At 39.5% G+C, this 25,532-nt stretch overlaps 1 long non-coding RNA gene across 1 annotated transcript; it reads left to right on the plus strand.

Moving 5' to 3' along the window:
- Positions 1 to 114: 114 nt before the first annotated feature.
- LOC142034956 (uncharacterized) lies at positions 115 to 24,658 on the plus strand. The gene is made up of 3 exons (XR_012651778.1): positions 115 to 200; positions 20,494 to 20,699; positions 23,862 to 24,658. It is a non-coding gene; the product is annotated as an uncharacterized LOC142034956 (long non-coding RNA).
- The last annotated feature ends 874 nt before the right edge of the window (positions 24,659 to 25,532 follow it).

Below are 25,532 nucleotides of genomic sequence, written 5' to 3' on the forward strand. Positions count from 1 at the left end.
AGGCTGCGTCTGACGCAATCGCGTCACGGCCGCGGCGCTCGCCGTCGGGGAAGGGAGAGGCGGCGCCTGCGCGCGGCGGCGCGTGCCCCGTTTCCCCGGCAGCCGTTACGGCGCATGCGCAGTTGCGAGTCCGGCGGCGGCGGCGCTGGCGGCCCGGTAGCTGAGAAATAACCGGTTCTGGCGGCCCTGCGCGGTTCCAGGTATCTCTTCCTCAGAGGAGGGAGAGCCTCCAGGCTGCCTCTAGCCTCGGGAGGCCGGGCGTCTATGGTGGAAGCCCTCAGGCCTGGGAGATCGGCCGACCCGAGCCGGCAGGGTCAGCTCCTGGGTTGGTTGTGGATGAACGTGAACTCTCGTAATAAAAGGAACAGTTTTACCTTCACGTGGGTACCTCCCTCGCACTCAGTAGAGAGGTTTTGTTATTCCTCGGTTGTTATTTTTAAATAGCTGGCCTAAATTCTGGGATGAACTCTCACAAAGTCTTAAGGGCTTCCCTTTGGCTTACTGCCTCACGTGTTAGGCACAAAGTGCAGTTCTTCCATCTTACCTTGTCGGATACAGTGTCTGGTAAGGGAGGCACAGGGTGTTTGTCTGGGAATTATAGGCTAGAACCAGCAATGGGTTTAGGTGCAAGGCTGCCAGTGTGGCCTGGGCTGGGTGCTCAGCCTTCTCCTATAAGGGTACCCACAGGGAGCAGCAGCTGCCTCCACCTGGCACCCTAAGGAACCTGCAGCTGCACAGAGTTAGCTGAGAGGAAGAGCTGTCAATTGGGCTTTGTCCCAAATACCCCCTCTCTCAGGTGTTTAGTCCGCTGAAGGAAGAGGTGCAAGCTGAAGCTTTAAATCCTCAGTTCTCAATCTCTTCTTGAAGGTACCTTGCCGTATTTTTTTCGCCAAATATCTGAAAAAGCTTATGCCAGTGAGGTTTTGTTAGCTAATGGTGGTACTGTGTATAGTAGACTACTGCAGCACATGGTGAGCAACTGCAAAGCCTGGATTTAATTCACTTTTCTGCTTCAGGAACCCGTTGGAGGGTCCTCTGGTTTTGGGCCCATAGTGCCAAACTAAGTAATGTGCTGAGATAGTAGCATAGCTTCAACATAAACATGGTGCAAGATGGTAATTAATTTTATCACCAAGTGCACTATGGAATACTGAGCTGAAAGTGGTGATTCTTTGTGTCTAATACCTACTTGTTGGGTTCTTTGTATACTGTTTCATATGAAGCATAGAAGTTTTTGAATGCAGACTTAAATATGAACATGAATTAGGACAAAGAGGAAGTATTTTTTGTGCTGAAACTGAAGTGCTGTAATTGAAAATGCTTTTAGTAGAAGAAATAGTGCTTCTGGGAATGAATTATAGTTGTATTTCTCTTATAAAATGTGGGCATGGTATTTTGACATGTATGTATTAAGGGGAATGGGGCTTAATATAGATTGTCCGTCCTTCGCAGATACACCAGTTTCTTAGTAATGGAAAGTACGCGTGTGCTCTGAAAGATGGTTAAAGTCGATTGGAACAGAAGGGGGAGCTGTCAGCACACCAGGCAAAGAAGAAGGGGCTCCGGGCAGATGCATAAATTTTCCAACCAGAAGAGAATTCCTCTTTTTGCTCTTAACAGGAGTTAATGAAGTGTTCTTTTCTCACGATCTGAGATTGGAAAAAAGGTACTTGGTACTGTAATGATCTTGCACAGTGAAACATTTAGCAGTAGGAACCAGGTCAGCATTCTCCTACTTGTATTGATCTTAATTTTTTGTCATTAATAAGTGACTGCTTCCCTTAAAGCAGCAGGTTTTGTTGTGATTTGTCATGTCATTGTTTTTATGATGTCCTTTAAGAAGCATATCCCTTTCCTTTAATTGTCTGTAACATCATCCCTCCAAAGACCTTATTGTTTTTTCTGGCCTTTGCTTTTGTGATATATATAACTGTAATAACAACACGTTTGTTTCTCATAAGTGTGATAAAATGTTGCTCTCTGCTCATTACACATCTTCATTTGCATAGACAAAGTTAACATTCTTGCTAGGTTACAGCTTAGAAAATTATCAAAGTCAAGTGGTTTTGAAAGTAGAGACAAAGATTTTACATTGCCTTTAATGGAGTACAATCTAAGCTACAGAGTAGTCGTCAAATTTTTTTGAACCATTCATTTGGAAAGGAAATGGCAGAAAAGGGAGAGCAGACTTGTATATAATTTCATTATTTAAATTTGGTTGTTTTCCTTGCTGTGAGGGTCTGCTCATGTTTTGGTTTCTTTTACTTTGAGTAAAATGCTTTAAGTGGATCTGGGACTGTTCAGTTATTCCACAGCTATTCTACCAGCACCCTTGTTCCCAGCTGTGTTTCTGTTCTCTCAGTGCTGCTTTCAGCTGCAAGCCATGCTTTTGCAACCAAATTCGTCTTGGGTCTTTAACATTTTTCACAGGTGTTGCAACTCCCGCTTCTGTTAGTCTGTTCCACTGAGAGGAATTATGCCAATTTTACAGTGGTACTTGTTGTAAGTATTGTTAGAATATAGTGCAGTTTTCCTTTGAATTGTCTTCTACCACAAGAAGGTGTGATGAGTGTTAAGTACAGGCAGAACTAAGAAGCAAAGGCAGAGCAGCTGGTTTAATCCATTTGTGGGCTTAGTTCCTAGCTACATTGTTTTATTTTCCAAAAATGCTTTTTCCAACTATTTTCCTGCTGAAGTAACTTCTGAACTGTGAGTCGGATTGGAGTTTTAAAAACACATGAGTGAAGAAAATCAGGAGTGAACCTCATTCCATCACTTGTGCTTAGCATGCTCTTCTTGACGTAAATCTTTCTTTAAGCTGAGGTACTAATGCGTTATTGGGCAGAGCCCTGAGTGATATGCCTGTTGGCAGACCTCCAAACCTACATCTTAATAACAAACTCATCCGTTCTAAGGCTGCTAGTCCCCATTAGCTTGGATTGAGCTTACTCAGGGCTGCCATTGTCTCATCGGTCTTCTGTCATGTGCTGGCTGTGATGCTTTTTCAGCTGAGTGGCAAGCCATTTTAAGAAGCTGAAACAGCTAAAAATGGGCTCTCTTTCGGGAGGGTTAGGTTTTGCTCAGTGCCCTGAATTAGGTCAGTGTGTGATTGTGCCAGCGGTAGTGCCGGTGCAGTGGAAGGGCGGGACTGCAAAATGGGAGCAAGAGGGAGGATGGGACAGCAGAAGCTCTTTCTTGGATGGGCTGATGTTGCTGTGGAATTCCACCCACAGGTAGAAAGCAGTAAGATGAGGGTAAGCGGGGGGGAAAGCACCCGACATTCTTTCCCTTGTGTTACACCGTAGAGTTGGCTGATAAGTCTGCTGTTTCCCTACGTGACTTTAAAACTATTGAGTGACCCTTATGTGTCGTGTTTTATGGAGAATATATGACAAAATAAAATTCTCTAGCTGTGTAGAGAGAGAGATTCTCAGATTGCCTGTGTGCTTTGGCTCCTTCATTTAGCTTTTGTTTATTATGTCAAAGTAGCGATTAGACCTGATCAACAGCACCTCATGTCTAATGTGAAACTCAGCAACATTGTTGTACCAAATTTGTTTTTATGGGCTAGCTGCCTTCACCTGATGCCAGGCATCATTGATGAATTTTGTTTCCATAGCTAAGGTCAATTCAAAATGTGAGGGAACATCTTCAAGGTCCACTACCGACCAGTTAGTTTACATTGTCATGTGCTTTTCTATTCCTAGCTAGTCTATTAAAAATGAAATTCATCTTTGGGCAATTATGCCCTCAAACAGTATTTTGACCCAGCCACTACAGTGAACTGGTGCCGGTCCCTTGCACAGAAGAAATTTTCCCCAATTTTGGAGAAGATACTTGCTTTTTCATTTCTTATTTTTCAATTGGTAATTCAGTTGTTCGTTTATTTCTTGCCTGACATTCAGATGCAGTACTGTTTAAGATGGCTGAAGCGGATGTGACTCTTTGTTTCCACCCTCTGTTTCTTCCTCTGTTGTGTGGCAGGACTGTTCACATGGCTACACAGTGAACCAGATGAAGGAATTGGTTTTGGCTGGGAAAAAGATTTTTTTGTTTGTTTTTTTGATTAGTCTGCCCTCAGAAACACTCCACCTCGTAAACCGCTTGCTGGCTACTTCTGTACCAGAGGAGTGCTCCCAAAGAGTTACTCTGGCCAGGGCAGGCTAGCATCCAGGATGCAAGGAGGTGCATCGATGTAGCACTTCAGCTTCTCTGATGTTTGCCAGCCTGTGACTATAAACTTAAACAGTTCCCCCACTGCCTGCCAACTTCATTTGTTGAAATAGAATACAGAGGTGGCTTGTAATCAAGCTGCACTTTCTCCTTCAGAGGAGGAGGCTGTCAGGAAGTTGCATGCAGTCATCCACTCATTAATGGATGTAAAATGGATTGTTTATGTGTCAGTTGTTGAGAATCCTTAAATGTAAAATGGAAGCTGTGTGACTGATTCAATAGGTCTGGTTTGTGGAGCTGTGCAACATTAACAGTCATCATTGGTTTAAGTAATTAGGGTGGAAGATTGGAAAAAATATGACTTTCAATTCAATTTCAAGGCTAGATTTTTAACCTGAACAGGGATGAGAAACATTGTGTGAGTGAATTCATGTGCTGAAAGTATGACTGACACATATTGACATCGGGGGCAAACTAAATAGCTAACAACATACAAAATATGCTGCATGACTATACAGAAGACAAAATTTGTAGGTGGAGGTAATAATAGACAAGGCACTTCAGGACATGGTTTAGTGGGCATGGTTGATGGTTGGACTCGATCTTAAAGGTCTTTTCCAACCTAAATGATTCTATGATACCTTTTTATATTAGCCATCACAGTTGGAAAAGTGTACTTGCTTTAGGGCACAGGCACTGGTTTCTCTGAAGTTCTGTTGCATAGTGTGTAGCATATTTGGGGTTGCGTGGTAGTTAGGAGGTTATAAATAGGAAGTCTTCTGAAGATGATCATGTTCCTTGCATAAGATTGGAAGGTAGATGTTATTGTTTAGTTTGGCTTCTTTTTCTTTCATGTCACATAGTCCCCATTAAAAGGGGAGCCAGAGAGTCTTTGGACTTCCAGCAACTGGGTAACTGCTCCTCCAGTAATTGTCAAGCCAGCAACATGCCAGTGAAATGATACTTTCCTCTGTCTGATTAAAAAGAAAGTTGAATCCCTATTCTGTTGTTGCCTTGAATTTATGACTACAGGGGTAGTAAACAAGCAGAGCTTGCGAGACGAACCAGTGATGTAATAAATCCCTTGCTAACTCTTTTTATCAGAGAGCGAATACATATCTAATCTTGTTCTCCATGCTTAAGTGTTGAAAGAAATGCTAGCTTAAAGTCTTCCTAAAATAGTTTTAAAACAGTAGTAGGACTCCCTTTAAATAGGGCATGCAGGCCTTCTTTCAACTTTATTGCACGAACAAAGTGTGAAGATTTTCCTTCATCAGTGGAGAAGTCTGATTAGCAACAAGAGTAAAAAGGAACTCAGTAAGAAGGATGATGAAAAGCAGAACTAGAGTACTCAGAACACAGAAACTGGGAGAAAGAGGGGAAGTCATCCTCCCTTCCTGCCATCCAGCTTCATTCAGGTGTCACTGTAACCTTCTAAAGCTGATGGAGCTCTTCCAGCCTTCCCCTGAAGAGTAAGGGAGCAACAAGTGGTTTTTGAGTAGAAGGTGAACAAGAACTGTCAAGAGCGCTGTAGCTTGCAGAAGTGGTGATGCTTTAGCCTGTGTTCAGAGCACTGCATATGTAGGGGTCATTGTGTCTTAGGCACAGTATTAGGCAGTGAAAATGGATATTTTAAATCTGATGTCTCTTGGCTGCACTGGCTAATTTCGTGAGCATGGATAATTGTCTTTGCTATTGAAATCCACCTACGTGTATCACAAATTATGCAAATCAACTTTGTCCTTGAGCAAAATGGCAGAGGTGCAGTGTCAGTGTATTGCAGAAATGTCCACACAGGTAGAGCTCAGGTCTTTAATTAGCTTGCTTGTTTAGAACATCTCCTGATATCTGATTTGTTCTCATTGAAAAGGGCAGAATTTACCTCAATTTACATTCTCACTGAGTCAGAAAAGCTAGTAGAAAGCTTGGGTGATAGAAGCTGCTTGGCATGCCATGCCTAGTACTTACTAATTTCATGGGTACATTGTTAGGTGAGACTGCAATGGATTTGGGCTGGGGGTGGTTGGTATCAGTTGTTCTGTAGGCTGATAAGTGGAGTAGTATTCTTACTGCGGTCTTGTAACTTGCGGATACAAGTTCTTTTGTACATGCAGTCTCTGGATGGGTTATTTTGTGCTATCTCATTGTCATGGAAAAAAAAAAAAAAAGATTTAGGGTCCTGTGGCTTTGGCCTGATCTGTTTTACACTGATATGTGATCAGGTATGTGCAAAAACCATCTTATGTCATGCAAACAGTATGATCTAAGGTTGCTTTGTTCTGGGCTAATTATGTTGTTCTGACCACTGATTCCAATACTCATGCATAACTAATAGTATCTATGTGATACAGTTGTCTTTCCATGTGTTAGCTGAGACTGTAAGCCAGTAATTAGACAATTTCTGGTGAAGCATTTCATAGTCAAAATGTGAAGATGATCAAATTGAGCCTATTTTTATGTTTATTTCTGACATTAAGAATATAAAAGGTTTTGCTGGGTCAGACCAAGAACAAACTTTTTATTTTAGCAGGCCTTTTTCATTTTAATTTTCTCAATTAAAAAAAAACCTCAAACCTCTTGGATTTCTGTAACTTTTAATTTTAACAAGCCATTTAAATAAGAAAGACTTACTTGTAAAACCTGGAAGCAGCCAGTGCATTTGTAAAGCTGTATTAAAGAATAGATGGATACACCTGTAGGGTTCATATAGGCAAGAATAAGTGTTTACAAAATAAACATATTTACGCATGGACATTGGGAACACTCTCAGAGAGTGCTTGACCACAGGGTGTAAAGTTACAGTTTACAAATTATAATCTATCATCGTTGGTTGTTCTGCAGCTTTGCTTGCATCTTGGCAACAAGGTTCAGGACACTAGTATTTTCACATATTTGACACGTATATATATTTATTTCTTATTGCTACTTTTGACAGATGCAGGGAAGCATTCTCAGATGTTTCTGGTAGTGTAGTGCCAGTCTAGACAACAAAAGTTGAGTCTTTTCAAAAACATTGTTGGTGTATCCTGGCTAAATGATGATTTGTGAGCATGTGATGATCTATCAGCTGTGGCTTTTATTTGACAATTAGGACTAAATAAAAAAAATCCACCTGGTTTTATGCTTTTCTCCTTCAATGACACTCAAGTGTTATGAAACATTAATTCTTACTGACATTTTTTCTTCTGTGATGGACATTGATCCCCGGTGTTATTTCCAGGTTGAATTTGGCTCATTTTTTTGTACAGCAAATTGTTTCAGCAAATCATATCCCACTAAACCTAAATCACAATGGGTCATTTTTGTGAAAGAAATGGAAAGCAAGGGGTAGTTGGAGAGTTTCTGAGAAATTAAGTTGTGATATTTTGAAGGTTTCTTTCTTGCTCGAGGAGGAGAAGGAAAAGTTTGAATAAGGCAACCAATGTCTTCATAAATATATTCCTCCCCTCTGCCCTTTCCTGTCACCACCCTTGCAATACTTTTCCCAAGACTTGATTTCTTTAGCTAAGCAAACTAGTATTAAGGCTGCTTCATGTGTGCCTTTGTAATTTGAGCATCGTGAAAGTTGTTAAATGAGAACAATGCTTCCTATTCACTGATTTTTATTAACTGCATTTACACTGCTCAGGTAGTTAAGCAAGAGGGTAATGGTCAAGCTAATGCTTAGGAACTGTCTAGTTTACTAGTGTACATGGCGCTTGTGTCTATTTCTCTAATAGCATACTTACAAACAACATTTATGACCTCCTAAAGTCTTTGTCACTATAAACAAGCCAAGCTTTTCTAGTCTCCTGTCATGTGATATGTTCTCTGCTTCCCAGGTCAATCCGTAGCTTTTCTCTGCACTTTGAATATAGTGAATTCATCTTTTTCTCATCATGAGTTGTTAGGGCTGTTGCTGGTATTAAATTAACACTTAGTAACACTATTCTTTTTCTGTTACTAGAAATGCTTTTCCTGATACTTCAGAAGATCACATTTTACTTATTCAGTCCTGTTATACTGACAGTTTATAGCCTTCATGAGATCAGCTATTGCATTCAAATCCTTCCCTCGTTGTCATTCTTCAAATTTAGAAATGCATTCTAATAGCATAACTATTTTTGGCTAATCCACAAATGCATGACCCTTCACTGTGTATTACTGCATTTCATTTCATCTCTGTTATTGAAATTCTGAGGGTCATCCGATTCATCATCTACAATACCCAGCCCTCTGTTTTTACGATGGCTTTTAATTTTATGTTATCATTAAAGCTTATTCTTGCATCCCTCATGCTTTTATAACAGGGCCATTGATTGTTATAAACGCTCGTGACAAATTGGAGAAGCCAATTTGTATTGGATAAAAAAATCGAATTTATTATCATTAAAGCTTATTCTTGCATCCCTCATGCTTTTATAACAGGGCCATTGATGGTCTTTTCAATTTTCAATATTTTACACCTTTGATAAAAAACAATTCTAAGCCTTCTCCATACTTGGGTTCCAAAATCTTCATACCAAAGAATTGTATTTTTGCTGAACTGAGACATGAGCAATAGTTCTGTGATTATTTTCTATAAACGGGTTTTTTAATGGTGGTTTTGCTGGTTGCCAGTCCAAATTTCAAGTAGTATCACCCCTCTCTGGCTCAGTGTATATATGGCAAGAACTTTGACTGAGCTTCAGTTTCCTTTGATCTGTTGAATCGTTTTCTCATGCTGACACTATACTCTGTAATATTTCTCCTTCTAATCATACCAGAACACTTTAGCCTTATAAATCTGATTGTCTCTCTTGTGGACTTTTTACCCTGCCCTAGTGGAGTATGTGAATCCCAGTTTGGAATCCCCTAATTATCGGACCCTATTTGATTTGTGGTAGTTCTCACATCATCAACATGTTGTATAGACTCAGCAACAAAATTAATTGGGTTAGGATTTCTGCATTAATTATTGAATGATATTTGTCTTTTGGGATTCAAAGTTTATACCAGCCTTTTGCCAGACATACATTACTGTAAAATCTGCTCAAACCAAGAGAGAAAGAAAGAAATCTCTCCATGTTACTCTGCTGCAGCTGCCATGAGCACACATACTCAAAGTATATTGTTTTCTACACAGAAGAGACGGAAGAGTACTGGTAGTGTGTTTGCCTGAGAGGCCCACAGCTCTGCAATTCCATCTCCAGGGATCTCATTTCCATATTAAACATGTCAAATGACAGTGACTCTGTCTTGCCTTTAGCTAGGTTGTCTCAGTGGTTAATTACCCCCACTTTAAATGTATATGTTTATTCTAGAGTGACTTTACCTAACTTTGGCTTTAAGCCATTTAGCTTTGTGTTTCTTTTCTGCTAAAATACAAATCGTTACCATCATCCTGTTTTAACAAAAATGTCAGGTGGTATTAGGTCCAGTGCTTTTCAAAAGTCTAAGGATATGATGTTGTATTTGGTTTGTAATAGGACTTCTGACTGAATCAAGGAGTACACCTGCTGTGTTTGGTGCCTTTTCTGTGACATTGTGTGACTGGTATTTGTGGTGCTAATACCCTTTAACTCTTGTACATCTTCTACTTTGGTCTGCACTGATGTCAGATTAATCCATCCATATCTCAGGTCTTTCCATTAGCCCTTTAAAAATATTATTACAATATTAAGTTTTTAGTAGTTATCTGAGGCTTCCCCAAGTTTCAGCTGCTTGGGTAATATCTTCAGTAATCTCTGTATTTGAAAGAATGGAGAGGTGGAGTCGTTTAGATAATAACTTCTGATTTATTTTTCTTCCCCTCCATTTTATTGCTTCAGAAAAGTGCTAATCTTTGTTCTTTATTTTGCTCTAAGTCTAGAACCAAACCAGATGCTCAGTTTCATTTTAATAATAAATGAAAACCATACAGTCCTCTGGATAGATATTTCCCAGCAAGACAAATAGACTGCTTGCAATTTGTAATAAGCACTTTTTTTTTTAAATCTGATTGTGATTTGAGTTAACCTTAAAACTGTCCAATTTTCAATGAACATATACAGGTTGATTTTGTTTTATCATGTCTTACCTCCCAGACTAAGAAGTGCATATCAGTAGAACAATTAGAAACTGTAGATATCTTTTTTCATAGAAACATTGCACTCTACAATGCTCAGTGGTACTCTCTTGAAACTGTTCCTATTACTATATTTATTTAGTGCCAAGTGTTATAGAATAAGATTACTTTAAAAGTCTGTAGCTTTTCTGGTGTAATACAGAGATGGTTGAGCTGACGCCTTGCGTTTAGTGGAGATTTGCTGGCTATTAACAGTATCCTGCTAAGTATTTTTCTCTTGCTCAAGAAGGCACAAATGGTTTGGAGAATGACTCAGTCCTATCCTCCCTCATCCCCTGAAGAACTGGGAAGATGGCTGTGCTTTTGAAGAAAGCTCATTTAGACAACATGGCAAAGTTTGGCGAGTTCTTCGTTACTTCAGATTTAATTTTTTTAAGTTTGCATAACTTCTCTCACTTAAGACTGCTTTAATATGCAAGAATGCTAGAAATAACATATTCAGCTCAGGTGAAGGGAGGAAGGAAAGGAAATAAACCACATAATGCATCATTCACTCTCTTGAGACAATTAAGGTGTGGCACAGGAAGGTGTTGAAAGGATCCCCATCCAGATCTGCTTTGATGTGTTAACTTTATATTCTAAATACTAGAATAAATGATGCCTTAGCTTCACAGGCATATGCACAAGAGATTGCTGTGACCTGCCAGGGAGTGAGCTCATTGACAGCATGCTTGTGCAGGGAGTGTATTTCAGCAGCACTGCAAGCTGTTGAAGCAAAGAAGGGCAAGCAAAGCAATCCAAGCACCAGGGCTTGTCCTACAAGTCTGCCTATGTGCACAAGCGTGTGTTAGCAACATGATAGAGTAAATGCAATTCTGCAAGACTTCTTCACTGGAAACCAAGTCCAACAACTGTCAAGAAGAAGAACAACTTATTTTTAAAAATTGAAGTTTGTAATTATGCAGTCACAAAATCTTAGTGGGATATTTCCTGGCCTAATACCACTGAAGTGCATATTTTGCTTTCCTGTTTATCTTGCCTGCCCTGTGAAGGAAAGGCCCCTTCCAGTTACTTGTTGGTGACACCACACAGGCAGTTTTCTCCCATTTTCTTCATTCTGGATAGTACCGCTAGAAAATTGTGCAAGGAAGGACTGATTTACCCCAAACATAAAATTGAATCAAATCCAGCTTATGTTTGCAGTGTTTGTTGTTGTATATTTTTTATTCATTTATTTTATTCAAGTGAAGGTACCTGATCATGGAGACTTGGATGCCTCTCTCTCTTTCACTAAGTAGAATGATGTATTTCTACGAAGAATATCAAACTTAATCAAATGAAAATTTTCTTTGTTTTGCTGCCCACCCACACAAATGCTTTCAGAGTTAACCTTTCAGGAAGAGAACTGAGCTTTGCTTTCAGAGATGAGAAACCTTGCTCTTGTTATTTAGAATTATCTGTCTGATGAAAACTTGAGTGCTGAAAAGCAAAGTTTCTGTGAGTAACAATTCATTACTGGGTGCTTGTTTCAGTCTGGCATTTCAACAGTTTGATCATTAATTTTGGACCGTACTTGCTGGATGTTTGCTGTTTACACTGGTCTGCAGTTTTCACATCATGCTTCTTATGTTAAACATAGTCATGTAATAATTGCAATAAGTACCTCTTACAGATGAGCGTAAAAAGGTCTTGCCACTTACATGCTTTATCTTAAAAGGCACCATGCCAAAATTTGTGAGAACAAAACCTCTGTATCTTGATTATACTGAAGTTTGGAGCAAATCTCATTAAAAGTTTTGGCTCTGACTGTGCTTGATTAGGAGCATATGACCTATTCCTTATGGTTATTATCAACGCCTTCGGTATGTATAAATTTATTTTGTTTTCTAAGTTATAAACTGTCAAAAAATGTAGTGTTCTCCTATGACTCAGAAGATATCTGAGGAAAAAAAACCAAAACAAAACACTCTTTATTTTTGGCTTATGCAAGGGGCATTCCACCTCAGAATTTAGCTATGCTTAATTTAGCCTGCCAAAATGCCTTGAGAGGAATACTACAGCATCAATTTATTGCAAATGCATTTTATTCATGTAAGGGCTTCAGTCAACAGTTTCTTTCTCTTTCCATCTTAAGCATCCCAATATCCAAAGGTGACACTAGCCTCTAGTTCATACGCAGGTGGAATTTTAGCTGTTTGTCTTCAGCTCTGTAAACTGTTTCATCTCGTGTTTCTTTACCTTTTCTCTTTACAGCGGAGTGACTTGGTACACTGGAGATGCAACTCCACAGATACATGTTGGCTGACGCATATGCTCAGTGCGGTTTGGTATCTGAGGATTCTCTAGTCTCTTGTTTTTATCCTTGCCCAATGCCAGCATCATTTCCCCCCCCTCCAGATACACTGCCTAACATACTAGTTTATTTAGATGCTCACTAGAGGTTTCTTTGGTCTTCATTACTGAATATTCAGTTGCCAGCAGTGGGTGTAACTGCCAGTGTTGACAGCTAGTTTTATTTGCAAACGTAGACTGCTCCCTTAGGCACAATTCCTTTGTTAATGATGTTTCCAAGCCATATGGAATTATGCAACAGTCATGAGAGTAACTACTGTCTTATGTCATATTTTAATCCTTTTGCTAATTAGCATTTGTCCTTATATATGTTTTCAGAACTCAGATCTTTGCGCTTACCTGTACACTGAGCTTACTGTAAGCGGATGAAGTTTGTATCTGTTTCGTAGAATGCAAAAAGACCACTGAATAGAAAACAACTGGATTTTGAACTGCACTTTAATGGCTCCATGCAGGAAGATAGGATCATAGTAAGCAATGCTTTTGATAATAAATGAAGCATTCATATCTGAGCAGTCTTTTAAAGTTAAAAAAAAAAAAATCATACCAAGTATAGATATTCTTTTAAGACATCATGGGTAAAAAAGAGTTAATCTGCCTTTGTAGAATGTACTGTTTATTTTGCTCTTCTGTCAAAGGAGAATGAGTGGATTTACCACTGTCTTTATGCTTCACGCTAGCAGTAAAGCTAACTAAATTGTAGGAGGAGACATATGTGCCTGTCATATGCAGCATAGTATTATTAGGCGTATTTATTTGTACTATGAACATTTATGATCATCTGCTGAGCCATCAAGTATTGCCTTCTGTCACATGAAGTGTAGAAGTTCTCTGAGTGAATAAATGATCTGAAGTGACCATCACTGTATTCCTGGGATCCCAAACAACCTGTGACATTCATGCAACTCAGAGGCTTGCCCAGCTGTAACATCCTCAGCTTCCTCTAAAATAAGAGGGCCTTAGCAAAAGAAGAAAACAAGATTTCTGTCGGTTTTAGCAATAGAACTGATCACCAACTACATGAATGTGGTTATTTTCCACCATCTTGACTGAAAATAAATTTGAAGTGCCTGCTTAAACCATGCAGCTCCTCTGAAGCAAACATAGGACAGTGCTTTTCAAGAGCAGAAACTGTAGTGGACTATTTTTGGCTCTAAACATAAGCAGCTGTAGTTCCACTGAAATTAGAGAAGTTCTATTGCTTTGTAGAAAGGTTCAATTTGATTCCCAGCCTGGGGTTTAAAATTTTCAAAAACTGTGAAGTTGCATGTTTTCTGTGACATTTCCAGCTAAATAGTAAACAGCCTTACTCATAATGAATAGGAGGAAAAATAAGAATAATTGTTTTTTTCCCCAGTAAAAATCACATACTGTCAGGTTGGGGTTTTTTTCTTTCATGTTCCAATCTCAGGAATATTTTGACCTAATGGCTTCACAATTCTCTTACAACAATGCATGCCTAGTTTCTACTAAAGCTTGAGTTTGGGCCTGTGTTTGAGGATCAATAAGCCTGAGTGGAGCTTTGCGCTGACATAGCACAGTGCCAATGGGCTGCACTAGTACTTGAACAAGGCAGTTAAAAACTGGCAGGGGTATTTTTACAATGGGACTGAAGTTTGGAGGTACATAAAGCAGTATGTAGCCTTAGCTTTGAAAATCCTTTCTTAAACAAAAGCCTATGCTTAGCTTTAATTACTGAGCTCTTAGTTCTTCTCCCTGATATTCTCTCCTGCCATTAAGACACCAGACTGGTTTTCCTTGAGAACCTTCCATGGCATGTTTATGCCCATGATATTTTATTGCTTACGGCTGACAAACAATAGCGTTGCTGCAGTGCAGTACAGTCTCTGTTTTTCCTTTTAGTAGCCCAAGCTGGGTTTGTTTTGTTTTGTTTTTAATTGTTCTCCACTTCAGATTCCACATATGGCTCTTCAGGAGAATGACATTTCACTCTTGAGCATGCTCAGAGGAAATACGTGCATTTAGATGTCAGAATATTTGAGTTGTGAGAGGCTGGGAGTTGAACAAGTATCTTGAGACCTGTGTAATTTTTGATGCTTTGCCTCGCACAGAAAGGGGCTGTGATTCCTATTTGCCTGTCTGATGCTGAGTTCTCCAGAGGGAACGTCTGTTTCAGACAGAAAAAAAGAACTGAAAACTTCTTCATCCTGTGACTGACTGTGCCACTGCTGTGCTGATCAAGAAAAAGAAAAATAATTTTTTTTTCTCATCTACCCTACTTCTGTGCTAGTGAAAATCCATTTATTTCAGAGAAGGAATTTTTTATTTAAATCCGTATCTTTAAGAAACAAGTCAAACGTGTGAGCCATGTGATTTAGTTTACTCAACTGTAAAATTGACAACATGTTTCATCCTTAGCTGAGGAGTGTGGGTGGAGGGGAGTTATTTGTAATATAAGTGAAAGAAAAAATAGTTTGTGCAAAGAATGATTGTTTCTGAAATACTAGTTATGAAATATATTCTGGTTTGAGTAAAATCCTTGGTATGTCATAAGGCTTTGTTTCAATGACTAATACATTTTTATGGACATTCCAACTTTGAACCCTCCTATCAAGTTACTGGCCCTGCAGCAATGTCCCTAAGCCTATGTTACAGGAGTATTATGTTGCTTATATAAATGCTGTCAAAACCAGGGGGATATTCTGGTTTTGCTAATTGTGTTGGACTACAGTGCCAGCATTTGGTAGTCCAGTGATGGTACTCGGTGGAATTTCACTGTCTATGCCAGCATAAGCTTTTTTCCCTTCGTATCTTTTGTACGTCTTAGTGATGTTACTGTATTTATAACTTTGTGTGGTGTAGTTGAGTCCTGTCCCTGTAGATACCAAGTGTGAGATTAGTTGGTGGTTTACCACTAGAGCCAGGCTGACATCGTGTCTATGTTGCTATGGAAACAATTAAGTCATTGGTATGTTTTGCTAATTTAGCTGATGCCTTGGTTGTATCTGCCATATTTGTTGCTGTATGGAACATAGTACCAGATTGTGTCGTGTTCTTAAGCAGGACATGAATCACTGTGAAAGTAGCTTTTTTATTGTCTTGTCTGGAAGTTCAGTGTACATTCCTCAGTATGTTAGTCTTCAGTATTTGGAAGTGTTATCTTCCTGATTTGACTTCCCCATTCTCACTATACTTATTTGTTTGCAACCTTCTTTATAATTCTGTCCATCAGTGGATGTCAGTATGTGATAGATGCGTTGACTATGGAGTGATATTTGTGTTATTGCTGTAGAGCAAACACAATTGCAAAAGCAATTATTATTATTTGTGATTTACAGTGTAGTTATGTTTCCCCTTTCTTCCTTGTTCATCAAACTTCTTAATGGCAATCAAGTGCCTTATATGCATCTCTTTTGAAAATGGAACTACATTTCTATTCTTTAATTGTACAACAGTAAAGAATAGAGATTCTAGATGAGCTCAAGATCCAACAGCGCTCAGTGTTTTGCATATAGATATTGAGTATTTTCCCTGCACAACTCAATCTGGATAGACTTGCCAAAAAGGAGACTTGTTCATAGTCAGACTGGAAATTTGTAGCAGAGCTGGGGGCTGTATTGCTAGTTCTCACTGTTGACAGTAATAGCTAATGCCCCATCCCTTACAATAGCTATAAAATCCATTTAGCAAGAAAACATCTTTAAAAGCTTTTGCTTGGGTTTTTTTGCGTGTGTGTTCTCTGTGAACCTGAAAATACATTCTCACTATAACAGATTATCTCCTGAGATTATGAAGTCCATCATTTTCAAGAAAAGCTAAATGCACATTTGTTAGGACAAGTATACCTTTTTTATTTTTGTCTTGAAGCACTTAGGTGGACTAGATAACTTCTAAAATTTCTTTTCAGATGCATTTTCTGTGATTCTTTTGATTGTACAGCACTTGTGATCAGTAAGTGATGGTTTCTAATAGAGGAAACTTTTGCAAGTCAGAATAAATTCTGTGAGAAATGGTGGTCTCAGTATTTGAACTGTTTCTGAAGAAGACCTAGCTTGGTCTAGAATTATCATTAAATTAATCACACAAACCTCGCTTACATCAGTGAAAAGAATTCCTCACACCAAAGTGAAAATAACATCGTCACAACACAGATGAAAAACTTTCAAATCAGTGCAGGTACATATGGGTTAGCACCTGTATGTATTGTGTCCCCTTATGAGTGATGTTCTGCCCTGTAAAGTGATACAAACTTAAAACTAGAGGACAGATTTTTCTGTGCAGGAACACTGCTATTTGGATATCTAGAGCTAATAACCAATTTAATAAAAATCTATTCAGTATTTTCTTAGGCTATTATGTCAGAAATTTTGATTGACTCCCTTTGAAGCTATTTTTGTAGATTTTTAGTTGTAACTAGCACTTAGTTACCAAGCAAGCATTTGCGAAGAAGCTGAATCCCTCGGGTAGCAATATTTGCTAAGGTCATTCGGGTGGATGTGAAGAGCATAATAAAGGATGCAGTATGAGATTTGAAAGCTTCCTCAAGAAAATATCAGTTACATTGTAGTATGCCTGACTGAAATTGTAATAATTTTTTTTTTTCCTTTTTTTCAGTTCATACTTCACCATCAAGGCATGTGTCTGCCCCTTTAGCTTTGAAAATCAGTTTATTGACATTGTCCATGAAAACAAAATGTCACCTGAGCATAAATATGTAATTTATGCATTTGTCCAGTTGTTTACAAAGAATTTAGATCAGCAGTCTCAGTGCCCTATCATTGTGGTGTTTTTTCTGACATGATACTAAAAGAAAGCAAGACAAAATACTTCTCTAATGGCTTGTTTTATCACCAAGATGGTGTAGCAAGAAGTATCTTGAAAAATCAGCTTCTGTTGTCTGAGGTCAGTTAGTTTGTCTTGAAAAACACTGGCACAGTAATTTAGCAAATTGGACTGTGGTTATTTATTTCCTTGCGAGCAAAGACAAATGCAAATACTGTATTTCTGTCATTTAGAGTTGTAGGAAAATGATTTTTAGAATTTCCATAGTCTTGGCAACTTAGTGAATTTAGATACATTTTATATTTCTACCTGCCAAATTATCTTTATAAACGTGTATTTCATACTTTCTGTAATATGGAAGAAAATGAAACTTTCCCATAATAGACCAGGTCAAATCCCCCTTGAACATCTGAAGTCTTAATGTGGACTTTTAGATTCCTAAATTGAAAACCGTGATTTCCAAAGCTACCAGTTCTGCCCAATTTAGAATGTAACTTTTTTGCTCTCAGATTCCCAGCCCTCAGTCGTTCTTGTGCGAGTAGGTGGCACTGTTTCAGGCCAGTAGACCTTGAGCAGCTCCATCACTAGCTCAAGGTCAGACCAGGTGGAGAAGACCAGGTGAGCCTCTGCCCGTGTCTCTGACTGGCTCTGTCCAGTAGGCCGACCTGGAGTGCACGCTGAAAAGGTTTTGCTCTTCGGTAAGTGCAGTCGCTACCTCCTCCTGCGGAGTGGCTGAGGGGTGGGTAGAGGGTGCCTTCTTCTGGGAACTGCGATGGAGAGAATCCCACCAGCTGGATTTGCAGAGTAGGAAGTTTGCGCTTCCGTTGGATGAATGGAAGACAAGCTCCAGTACACAAGCTTGGAGTTCTTAGTTGACAAGTATTTTTTTATTTGGGGTTTTTCTTTTACCTTATGGCCAACTTCAGCTTGCTTTTTCGGTGGTAAAGCCAATCCAGTAAAATTCTGTCCTTTAAAAAACACCTGTGTGGATAGAACAGCCTGCCTGGAAGAGAAAAAATTACAAGGTGGGGCTTATATTTCCTGTGCAGTGTCACTTGAAGGTTTTTGAGGGACTAAGCTTCCCAGGTTAAATGTTCTGTGTTTTGTTTCTAATGTATTTTAATTGTGACGACTCCTCTTTTAGAATGTGCAAAGAGTTCAAAGACTACCATATTCTAGAAGTTAATTATATTTCTCTGCCTGCAGAAGAGAAATATTAATGGGTGCAATTCTCGTGCCTATGGCTAAACTGATGAGTGACTAACATCTGCCCCTTTTTGAAGTGTGTGCTGGGACTTGACAAACTCTTACCTGAGAGAGTCATAAGAAATGACAGAATCCATATTTTTACATACACCTGTTTGTTCCTGACATCTGAAAAGAGAGCATAGAGCGTAGATGCTTAAGAAAGGGCTCAGAACTGAAGACCAAAAGCTGTGTTTGGACTGAAGTGAAGGAGTTTAGCATACAAAGCCCTAAAATACAGTTCTGTTCTGGAAAGCGATGGCAGTAAGTTGCATGAGACCTCTTCATTGGAGTCCTAGGCTCAGATCTGGCAAAGAGTCACATCTGTGCTCCACTCTGTGTATTGCAGGCTGCACTGTTGACATCAGTCAGATTAATCACACCATGCTCATGTAAGGATCTGTGTAAATCTTCGCAGAATTGGTCAGTGACCTCCATTTCAATTTATATGCCTTATAATTACAAAGTTACGCTTTTGCAATTGTTGGCTACATAGAACCTGATTGATTTGGGAGTCAAACTGCATGTTTGTATGTTGGGGTTTTTTTTAGTTTGTGAGGATAATAAGGAGTTCGCATTAAGCCTTTATTTACACATTTGTAAAGCCATTGCATCCTGGGAGAAGGCCGAGAGGTATTTAGGAAGGGGTGACAGTAAATCACAAGGAGTAGAGGTTAGCTCCCTCTGAGATAGCTCTACAAGATTTAGATAAGTAAAAAGTTAGGAAAAATGTGTTTCTGTGTTTTCTTATTTAAATCAGTGTATTAAAAAGTTGTTTGCAAAATATACTGAGCTATGAAAAGTCCCTTTTGCTCCTACCTAATTCTGCCTGTATGTAGGCATCACTGCAGTATCTATAAGCTTTTTCTGAAAGCCTTTTCTCTGGTAGTTGCAATAGTTTTGGCTACCTATACAGAGTGTGCTCAGAAGTCTTATGACTCTCTTCAGTTGTAGCTTCTACTTGATTTTGACATGTGATCCTGTCTTGGAAAGTATAAGTAGAAACGGAATTGTTTTATTAAATTTTACCTGTTGACTTACTGAAATGTTTGAGACAAATCAAAATTTGCATTTACTTTCCTTTTTGTTTTTATATTTGAAAGAGTAGAAAGCGTACTGCAGTTTTGTCTCTAGGTGTTTATTTATCTGCTTGTAAATGCTGGGACTTTGTATTTTCCTACTCTAACCTTTAAGGTTGGGGATTTTTATTTTTATTTTTTTTGCAAAACCTATGTTTGACTGTCAAGTAAGTATAATATCATCTTGCCTCTGGCTCTTTTCTGGGGAGCTGAAGGTTATTTGGGTCAGCAGTGCTGCTCAAAAGTAGAATTATGAAAATGCTGGAGAGGGAGCTCCTCTTGTGTATGAGGAAATGGGAGTGAGGCAAGGTACTGGAGTTGAAGGAGTGGGTAGCAGAGCACCTTACATTCTGTGAGTACGTGAGTAACACACTGTCTTTTCTGTTCACTTACAGAGGGATAGTCATTGAATACACTTTACTGGGGTGAGCAGTTTTGATTACTCCCTGACTAAATGTGTTGCATTACTTTTCTCATACTTCCCTTAGAGAAAAGACCTAGTTTTAGAATCACAGAATCATAGAAGCAGTTAGGTTGGAAAAGACCTTTAAGATCATCGAGTAGTCCAACCGTAAACCTAGCACTGCCAAGTCCACCACTAAACCATGTCCCTAAGCACCACGTCTACACAGCTTTTAAATACCTCCAGGGATGGTGGCTCAACCACTTCCCTGGGCAGCCGGTTCCAACACTTGACAACCCTTTCGGTGAAGACATTTTTCCTAATATCCAATCTAAACCTCCCCTGGCACAACTTGAGGCTGTTTCCTCTTGTCCTATCCCTTGGCACTTTGGAGAAAACCCCCTGTTTCTTTATGGAAACAGTTCTCTAGAGGAAAATTTTTTTTTTTTTTTTTTTTTTTTTTTTCCTAACAGTAAGCAAAGGAGTAACTACATATGTGCCTGGATGTGGTGAGTTGCCTGGACAGGAGCTGGAGTGCTTAGTGGAGAGGGAGCAGGCTTATGGGAGCTGGAGAGGAAGCAATGAGAAACCAGTGTTCTCTCTTGGGTGCTCTGCTTTCTTCTGTTTGACACTGAATACTTCCTCCACTGTAACATTAAGGCCCAGAGATGTCAGCCTGGTAAGTTTTATCAGGTATTTGTGAACTGCTTGATGTTACAGGGAAGTGCTTTTGAAAAAGCAACAGTCGGGGAGAGCTGTTGATTTGAACTCAAGAACTTAGATGCAGTTTATAAAATAAATTACTAGGAGAGGGGAAGAAAAGAAAAAAATGTGCAAAAAGGGAATATAGTTCATGGACATATTAAGGAAAATGGACAGTTCAGAGTTAATACCACCAGGTGTCTGTGAAACTGGCTGTTGCTACTGTATGGATGTATCTACTCATACAGTTTGCTGAGTGCTGTGGGTAGCCATAGAGATAGCTTTTTGGTCCCTGTGGATAACTGTTACACAGGTGGGAGTGTGCTTCTTTTTCACTTTTGTTTCAATTTTGTTTTCTGAGTATTAAAATAGCCAGATCTTCTAACAGAAGACTGCAGACTTCAAACAGAAATTCAATAAATGTAGGGTGCATGCATGGAACTACTGGTTTTCTACTCCCTCATGCTGTTCAAGTGGTCATCTGCCTGAGCTTTCCAAGAGCATTAGTCTCTAATACAGGCAGGAGGCTATTTTTATCATGTATTGGCTTAGATGAGCGTAGATCACGCAAGCAATAGATAAGCTGGGTTGTTTATTCCTTGTAAATTAACACTCAAAAGCAGCAAAGGTAATGCCACTGACTTTTCTGAAATATCTGGTGAGCAGGTTGGTAATCCTTAGTTAGTAAGAACTTGCAAGATGGAGCTTGTGTGGTTATTAATCAGTGACTTTTCAAAGCACAGATCTAGAAAAGCAGTCATAAATGGGATGACCTTTGCCTCCCAGGTCAAGTGTCCATCTCCACTTTCTATGCTAGAATTGCCATATGAAATTTCATAAGGATTTTTTGACCTGCCTTGGTATTGTAGACAATGCAATGCAGGTAGATGATGGAGTAGGTGGGGAATACTTATTGCAACAAAGTCCTGAAGCATTTGAAATATATGGAAAGAGTAAGTAAAGGGGGAAAGGTTATTTTTGGTTGAGAAAGGAAACTTCTTAGGCCACATCTTCCTGTAGTATTGTCAAGACAAATGTTTCCTGTTTTGCTTTGTCATTTTAGTTTCCAAGAGTAGCTCTTGTGCTGGCTGCTGCCATGCACTATGGGAGGAACTCAAAGCTCTGGCCTAGGATTTTTATGCAGGTGCCTTGCCTTCCTGGTGTTGAGGATGGCTGTGGTCCTGGGAATGTAAGGTGTTTCGCCCTTGTCATAGGTGTTGCGTGACTTGAATGAGTCACTTACGTAACTTTGCTTTGGCGGCAAAGTAGTAATGCACATTTATTTACCTTTGTCTGTGCAATGCTTGTAAAATGTCCAGCATTATTTCTGGAGCCCCTGCTAAAATGGACATAGTACATGCAACAGATCAACATCCTAACATAAGGATGTTCCCATTTCAGGGCGTACTCAGTATTTGCAGGACTGTTAGACTATACATCTTTGCAGCCACTGAGAAACTTTAAATTGTTATGCAATTCATCTGGAAAATCACCTAGTTAAGGGACTATTGTTCATTTTTCAGAAGTTTTAACATTTTTTTCTAAGACTATGGGCTACCACTTTTAATTTAAGGAGCTTCATTCCAAGTAGCGCTGTTGACAACGCCTGTGGTTTCATACTTTGCAGCAAGTCAAAGCAGATGAATGCAGCTGGCTGAAGGTATAGGTAAGCAAAGGGGATCTGTTTCAGTCAGCCCTTCAGCTCAGTGCTCAACACCAAATTCTCCCATAGTGGCCCTCCAGTTTAGAAGGAAAAGGTTAATTACAGGTTCCTGCAGAACCTGTTGTGGTTTGGAAGGATATGGAAGCAAGGAGAGCGGGGAGGGAAGAGCGACCACAAGTGGATATCCCTCTGCAGGTCTTGGGTTTATTTCAAGATTAAATTGAAGATGGAAGTCTTTAAGGCAAGTTAAAAGAAAACAAGCAAACAAAAATCCCTGCCACCACTTTCTTTAGAAACTGGTGTTTATAGCTGCTGACTCAGAAGCATCAAATACTTCAGTTAAAACTGAGACCAGTGCCCCTGACTTTTTTATTTTTGCAGGTGATTTTTGGAGAAAGCTCATTGTCCTACTTTGTCCCCCTCAGCATGTGAGGCTCTGGGGTGGAGGGAGAAATGTTTGCACAGGCCAAACTCTGGCAACTGCTGGCCCTTGTAGATCGACTTCCACTGCAGTGTTTCTTACTGGTTGTCCTTCTACTGATACCCATGCTGTGGGAAGCACCAGAATATTTACAGGCCTAATCTTGTAAAATGAGTCCTCTGACAGCTGAGGGAGTTTTGCCTTTTTTTTGTCTAGTTAATTGCTCATAATTAACTCCTCTAAAGGGAGACATGAAACTGCTGAGGGGTTAGACTATTGCCTTGAAAATCATCAGGCTGGTGTGGTTTATAACTTAAAATCCTCTTCTTTAAACTTCTGGGTTTGATGTTATTATTGTAACATGTAGAGTAGGGCAAAGAAATTGTGGTTTGGTGAGTGCTCAGGCAAGATATGGGAATAGACAGGACGCAGAGTTGTAAAGTTATATAGGAACCTGCTTTGATAATTCAGTACTTTTAAAAATCCTTTTGGTCAGGTGGTGTGTTTTTCTTATTTCCCAGCCGGATTCAAAAGATGCTCATAAAAAAGCAGCCTTGCGAGACAGAACCACTGGTGATGTGATTCCAGGTGCTCCTATTGCCTGCTGGCACCAACAGGAGCAATGGAGAAATGTGAAAGGCAGTTTCAGGGCTGTGCGGTAGGGCAGGCAGGGTTTCTTACCTTTGCTGTTTATGATGTCTCAGCTGAGACTATTTTTCTGCTGAAGAGTTATCGAAGTTCAGTGCTGCAGCAAAAATATAAGAAACAAGGAGCTTCAGAACTCTCACATCTGTTTTGTGATGTTTTGGGGAGCTTTTAATTAAGTTAACAGATAATGGAGGTGTTTTTTTTTAAAGGAAGGACCTTTCGCCACCCCTAAATCCCAAACCTTGCCTGTGAAATTAATGATATTGTTGAAATAGTTTAGTAGACTTTATTTATTGAGATCCAAGTATGCAAAGCCTGGAAGAAATGCAGACTTTGTGAAGCATTTAAAGGGTATTGAGGAAGATGGATATAAACACGTTGAGTCATGTTTTGATACATTCTTATAGGTTATGCAGATATTCTACAGTCATCGCATACTGGTGGAGGATGGAGGGATTCCCACGGCACCACTAAGACAAGAACGAACTCCTGAAGTACGCCCATGGACTGCTGCGCTGCAGGACCTTCTCTGAGAACCAACAAGGCCCAAAGCCACCAACTTCCCCAAGCGGTTCAAGACACAGGAAAGCCACTCTGAACTTGTTTGTATGTTGCAATTTATCATTTGAGAGGGATGAACTGCTTGAGATTTGGTAGTTTGTGCTCATCCAAACGCACAAGTGTGACTGCAGATGTGAAAATGACTGGAGTTGCCCAGAGGCACAGCAGTACTGTGTTGGGGCTGCAGCAGGTGGAGCAAAGAGCCACTGCGTTCGTAGGTAATTCATCTGGTAGAATTTGTCAGTAGAAGAAAGTCTGCAGCTGACTGGGACAGAGAAGCATGAGAGAAACCACACCTAAGCAAGCAGGACAGGGTGAGCCAGCAAAAATGCCTATTTCTTACCTGTGGTCTTTTGGACAAACATATATTTTATCAATCCGTGACATCAGACGAACCTTCTTTTGAGAACATTGATGTAAAAATGAGGTCTTGAGTGGTCGTTTATGGTTCAAGTAGCAGTTTATATATTTATTATAATTATACACAACCTTGACAATCTATATTGCCATTCAAAAATAAATTGCAATATTGTCAGTTTGCACATGATCTGTCACTAATAAGAATCCCATTTACATACATAGTAAACATTTTGCATACTTAAAACACTGCTTTAAATTCTAACACTCCCATCTCTTCCCTCCCCCCCAGTCCTGTGGCATTACGATTAGACTATGTAAACAAACTTTTCCAACTATGCAACATTCAGGGACTACCACCTTTTTTTATTAATTTAATTAAACCATTTCAGCACTTCTTAGAGGTGGCCGGTGGGTATAGCTCTTAATTGCATTTTTGTTTGAAATGATTCTTCGTAGATCACATTGCAGTGATTGCCGCTTTTCATTACTTGATATCATTTCCTTCTGACCAGGAAAGATGGAAAACAGGGTTTAATATCTGTATCAGGTAAGTCACATGAGCGCATTCCCAGTTTAGTATTCTGCGGTACTAATGGTCATATTTAGTTGTTTTCACTTTTATTTACCTGTGTAATAAGTGGTTGAAGTCTTCAAATTTCAACTGTGGAGAATTAAGAATTCAGCTAAGAGTCAGCCACCACACACTTTCTCTAGCTACAAAGGAGTTTGTATTTATACTCCAAGAGTCATCTTGGGAGTTGAAATTAAAATTTACAAGGCATTACCTGCCTTTTGTTAAGCAAAATGGTTTTTACTACCGCTTCTGACAGAGACCTTGTGTCTTCTGGTGCCTGAAAGGCTAGAAGACTTAGAATAACAAAATTAAAGAGGCAACATAATATTTGTCCATCCAGTTAAAACTGGTGATAGCTAATGTAAGTATCCCTAGAGCACGTGGGCACTATACTGACCCACACCTAAAGTTTTGGCATCTGGGCTTCAGTTTAGAAGTGCTCACAGAAGTCAGCAAATTAGAGTATTGCAGTGTGGCCACACAAAAATGAAAGCCCTCTTTTGAGGAATGGGAGTCCTGACAACACTGATCAATGGGAATTGAATTTAGCTGCTTTTCCTACAGCAGCTGGCTAGGTGCTGTG

Source organism: Buteo buteo, chromosome 1 (genome assembly GCF_964188355.1).
Source record: "Buteo buteo chromosome 1, bButBut1.hap1.1, whole genome shotgun sequence".
In the NCBI taxonomy this organism is placed as follows: Eukaryota; Metazoa; Chordata; class Aves; order Accipitriformes; family Accipitridae; genus Buteo; species Buteo buteo.